General features: G+C 33.3%; 1 long non-coding RNA gene across 2 annotated transcripts; it reads right to left on the reverse strand.

Moving 5' to 3' along the window:
- Nucleotides 1–1,154: 1,154 nt before the first annotated feature.
- On the reverse strand, nucleotides 1,155–3,780 carry LOC141668847 (uncharacterized). 2 transcript variants are annotated; one of them, XR_012553237.1, is made up of 7 exons: nucleotides 3,678–3,780; nucleotides 3,459–3,605; nucleotides 2,788–2,840; nucleotides 2,575–2,619; nucleotides 2,129–2,216; nucleotides 1,579–1,643; nucleotides 1,155–1,392 (listed from the first exon to the last, which is right to left on the reverse strand). It is a non-coding gene; the product is annotated as an uncharacterized LOC141668847 (long non-coding RNA). The 2 variants fall into 2 exon arrangements; XR_012553238.1 differs by lacking the exon at nucleotides 2,575–2,619.
- Between the last annotated feature and the right edge of the window lie 2,037 nt (nucleotides 3,781–5,817).

The raw sequence follows: 5,817 nt of genomic DNA on the forward strand, positions 1-5,817 counted from the left end.
AGTTTGTTACCACACATCAACTCCAGCAGCAAAAAAAGAAAATGGATAAAAAGTTGCCCGAGGTGGGTGGTTGGCAGGATATTTTAACAAAAGAAAGTGGACAAGATGTACCTGTCAGTGAAAATTAGAAAGTAACTGCGAGAAGGAAGTTAGCCTTAGAACCATGTGTAGGGGATATTGAAGATACTGGAAATAAGGATGTTGTTGAAAAGGTATTTAAATAATTACTTTTGAAAAAAACAAGTTAAATGTATATACATGCTTTTCTGATTTATTTTGTACACTTGTAGTTACCACCACCACCACCGCTCTCCGAGTATTTAAAATTCAAAAAAGCCGGTTGCAGAGAGGATAGTGAAGATACTCGTATTGATGTTGCTGACAAGCACTACTAGAAATATGGGATCAGACATCGGTTCAGAACCGATGTTAAAAAAAATCTGAACTGATGTCTTCGCGTGTGATGTTAAATGTCATCAGCCTTTGAAATCGGTTAACAGCCGATGTCTATTACAATGCTATACATCATTTTTAAGATTAAATGTGATGTCTTTGCAACAAATTTCAGCTTATATTACAGTATTTCTAGGTGAATATGGGTATATTATGAGGTATTTATCCATTAAAATATGAAATCTACAAGCTCTAAACGCCATTTATTAAAATTCTTTCGAACAAACCGATGTGAAATGCTAGATCAGACATCGGTTAGATTAGTTGCCCGATGTGAAATGTTTGATCAGACATCGGTTAAGTTAGCCCCCCGATTTGAAATGATGGATAAGACATGGGTTTTCTTCATGAAACCGATGTTAAATCTTTTTGTTTAACATCAGCCAATTTCTCTAACCGATGTTATTTGACTTAAAATATGTTGTGTTTCTTTTCAGAACCGATGTCAAATGACTATTTCACATCGGTTTTTTTAGTTCTTTTTCATTTAATATTATTTTACATGATGTCTTTTTAATATTGTTTTACATCGGTTTACATGTACCATTGTGATGTTAATGTTCTGTAAATTGCATGCCATCCTGGTACTATTTACAGCCATAGGGAACCAAAATAATGCAACATCCCAACAGAAAACATCCAAACAGAAACATAAAGGTATTCATCCAAATTACAAGTCTAATACCAAAATATTACTCATATCATACTATACATACATTTCAAATAAAATATAAGCATTCCATTAGCCAACTTATACTATACTAATTTTTAAGTACCCTATTCTTAAATTCCGATAACTCCATCCAATTTAGCCAATCAACCCAATTCTGACAAACTAAAGAAGAGTCTGACTTCTGCATGATCAAACCAAAGAGCAACAAATCAACCCTGCAGGCCGATAATGTGTACGTCTGGTTCTAGTTGTGCCGATGATTTATTCTGTAATAAAAATAAACAATATCAATCATTACTGCAGAACATTTGATATATAAACAAGAATTAATAAAAGTTTATGTTAGATGATAATATGATTTCATAAAAAAAGAAATAAAGATATAAACAATCTTATTATCGTATCAACAAATTTTATTATTTGATTATTTTAGAATACAATATCACTAATACCTGTACCAATTTCAAATATGTTATCCTCTGTATAGCAGAATCCTCCTCTAGCCGTATAGCAAAACCTGATACAGAAAAATTAACAGAGTAAAAAGTTTGAAATTAGGTTCCAATATAACTGAAGAAAACACAAAGAGGATTTAATGTCTACCGATAAATATAAGGGGGTGTGTTTGCAGAATTTTATTTAAAAAAGCAACCATCAAACAAGCAGCAGCTAGAGCTCCCAAATTGTATTTATCTTAGATATATTGAACAATCTAAACAGACAATCACAGTGAGTGTCAAACACCAACAATAATGTCCAGTCATCAATAAACCATATTCATAAAGCATTTCCTATAAACTAATCAGGTCGAGGGAGACAACTGTGTTCTTAATAGAATCCGTAATAAAACCAGTTATCAGTACAACGGATAAGAGGGCTGCATAATGAGTATTTATCATTAGCTCATCATCAGTGTACAAGATTTTCAGTAGGATATTGACTAGGTGATGAAAGAGCAGTTTATCTTTAACTGCTGAGATTATATAATCAATATGTACCCACCTAAAATACTATGGTGCAGGTCATAGACACTTCTTCTCCGGATATAGAAGAGGTTGAATACAGCAATCGGTAGCAAAACTGCATACATCTGTACAATACATGAACATCTCTGATTCATGTGAACAAAAAGTAGTAAATTACATAGACCCCTTAACATATGAAAGACTGGTGGTGAAAGCCTTTTAAGTATACCAAGTGGAGTAAATTAGAAAGATTTATAGTTTCATACTACATATTTACTAGCAAGTCAAGCCTAAAGCAAATACATATATTAAATCTCAAGAAAGTTGTAAAAGATAATATGCAAAAAGGCTAGATTTTACCAATAATTGGTGATATATTAGAAATGGTTATTACAGCTTTTGCACACATGAATAAGAATTTAGTGGCAAATATTAGATACATTTACCTTTACAAATTCATACAATCAAACATAATGTTCTTACGTAGTGATTAAAGGACCAGAACTTGCGATCACATAATTAGCAACCCTGTCCAATTATGGATAAAAACTAAATTTAGCAGACAGTATATTTTACAACATAGATACTGGATAATGTCAGTAGTTTCAAATACTGAAGGTGATGGTACAAAAAATAATATCTTTAATAATGAACATGTGGAAGGAGGGTAATATATATGCAAGACCAAATACATACTCTTTGCAGGACCGCGAAGCAGTTTCAATACGTCCAACAGATTTCAGTTCTTCCTGAGAAATATAGGTCAAAAAATTAGTATATCGACGTGAAAATATTCATCTTTATAATCACAAGGTGAAACAAGAAGAAGAAGGAGTGACTGGAAAATATACAGGTACCATGTTATACACAGAAATAAGGTTTGATTATTAACACATTACAGGTACCCTTAGAATATATATCATCACTTATCACTTAACAAAGAAAAATGAGACGGTGTATCATCTAAATTACTAAAAACAGTAAAGGATTATTAAGTGTCTGTTTTATCATTTAAAATAACACAGAACATATAGATATTACAAAAGAATATTACTGGATGTTGCTAGTTATCTACTTTTCTTATTAAAGACGTCAACAGCAGAATGAGATCTGTTAGTTGGTCCATTTAAGAAAAATTCTACTTATGTCATCTTGTCAGTTCAACACAGAATTAGGTGAGGCATGAATCTGTGGCTCTCAACATTATTATTCAAATGTGGTCAATAGACCAGCCTTTTCTTTGGACTATGTAATGAATGTGACAGAAATCATATAAAAAACGGTGCACCTAGAGTTCCTACTCTTGTACATTTAAGATTTACATATAGACCCTCTAAAAAAGATATAAGAGGCGATATATAACTCACCAGTCTGGTACAGATCTTGAGAAAAATTAGTCCTAGAGCCTAATCCTGATACAAAAGGAATGCAGGACTTTCATCTACAGGTACCAGCATTGGCACAATTACCAAAAGTTCAAAGAGCAATCCAATCAAAACTGGGATGACAAAAATCTGGGGAGAGAAATCAATGTCAGAGTTGATAAAATAAACTAGAGAAGTTGTAATCAAAGACCAGATTCTTACCCATATCGACAATAATACAGAGCTCTTCAGAACAATGCCACACTACTTCCATATATGCTTCAAAAGAAATGCAACTACAACAGTCCAAATGACATAGCTCGCAATGACAAAACACTAGTACAAAATTGGTTTTTTACGTCGCGCATTTTACGTCGCACATTGGAAAGTGCGACATATATATCTCTTTATACGTCGGTGTTTTCAGACCCCGACGTATATTAACCTATTATAAGCACTTTTTACATCGGTTCAAAAAAAAACCGACGTATATTTTGATCATATACGTCGGTCTTTTGTTACCCGACGTATAACATTTTAATTTACGTCGTATCATTTTAACCCGATGTATAAAGTTTGTATACATAGTTGACATATATGTCGGTGTTTTTGAGATCCGATGTATAAAAGTGGCAATATATATCACGGTTCATTATAATCCGACGTATATAATTCCAGTTTTATCAAAAATATAAAATTAAAATTTTTAATCAGACTACGCGAAGCAATTGGGAAACAGGCGGGGATAGAAAAAGTAATGGCTAGTTGTTGAAACTCTCTTCTTCAATTCCCAGCAAACAAAACACACCTAAGCTATCTATTATCAAACTCATCGGACCAAGAAGTTGCCCTAATTCATCTTATAATTGGTACCTAAACTCTTAATTGTATACACGCTCTTTATCTCCTCCAGATCTCCGGCTAATTTAATCGATAACCAACACACTCTCCCACTAATTTAATCGGTAACTTCTTCTCTCCCTCTCTCCCTCCCCCCCCCCCCCTCTCTCTCTCTCTCTCCCCCCCCCCCCTCTCTCCCCTCGCATCCTCTGCAACTTCCCCATCTCTCTCTGTGGCGCTCTACTGTGTAGGTATTTAAAGTGGTTATAATTTGTTTTTAATTAATTTGTTATTGAAACTTGTTAGATTTGTTCTGCATATCTTCAAACTGAGCAATTTGAGTTTCTTGTTTCTAGCTTTTTGGTGATAGTTATATGATTTTAATTAATAAGCATCTCAATAATGACATGTCAGGGGAGAAAATCTTGACTTCATTCACTGAGTTTTTTATGCATAGATATTATATTTGTGTGTGAATTGTATATATGAAAAGCCCTGATTATATACCAAACTTCAGACAATAAACTGTTCTGATGTAGAAGGTTGTGAGCAGCAAATTATATACCATTGAAAAGATATCAGAGTCTAGTTTTTTATGCAAAAAACGGTTTGTGAAAATAAAATTTCTACAAAAAGTTACAGCAGTTTTAGTGAAGAAGGGTCATGCTGGGCAGATTTGTGGGTTCTGTTTTATACCAAGTGGGTCTCTGTTTTATCTTCTTTTTTGTTCCTCTGTATACATTTGTTTTGTTCAGTTAAATTCAATGATTATATTGTTCTTGTGTTCTCATGTTAGGCATGTTATAAATTTACAAACAGTTTCTTAATTCCCTGCCCATTCACATGTTAGGCATTTTTATGATTCTGTGATAATTCTGAGGTTACTAGGGTTTAACATGAGAATTTGATATATTCATTTTAGGTATTGGTCACTGCATTATCACAAGTCGTAACATTTCTCACATAAATGACTGGAACTCAACCTGCAGACACTGTAAGCATTAATATATGCATTTATGCTTTCCAATACACTTGCTTATCCGGTAGTTCATCTTGTTATCCATGTTGACTAATATCATATTTGCTATTATGATGTAGGTATTTCCCATGGACGAGGATAATACTGAGTCAAGTTCAAGTCAAGGAAACAAGAGAAAGACCCGAGGTCCAACGTTGTGCTCAAAATTAAAAGAAAAATTTAAAAATCAAAAAACAGAGTGCAACCTTGACTTTGATGAAGATGGTAATCCTGTAGGGGATATGGCATCCCAATTTGCGTCTTATGTTGGAACAGCTGCTCGATTACATGTCAATATAAATATCAAGAGTTGGGATGTAGTTGATGAGGGATTAAAGGATATGATTTGGGAAGATATTAAGGTATGCAAATATAGTCTTGAAAACGTATTAGATGTCTATTCTTCATTGTCTTTATTTGCTAATTAAAATTAGTTACAATAGATGCACTGGAAATTAAAGGCTGACCAAATAAAAAAACAAGTGTTGGAAGCTGTAGGAAAGA

This window comes from Apium graveolens, chromosome 6 (assembly GCF_009905375.1).
Source record: "Apium graveolens cultivar Ventura chromosome 6, ASM990537v1, whole genome shotgun sequence".
Lineage (NCBI taxonomy): Eukaryota > Viridiplantae > Streptophyta > Magnoliopsida > Apiales > Apiaceae > Apium > Apium graveolens.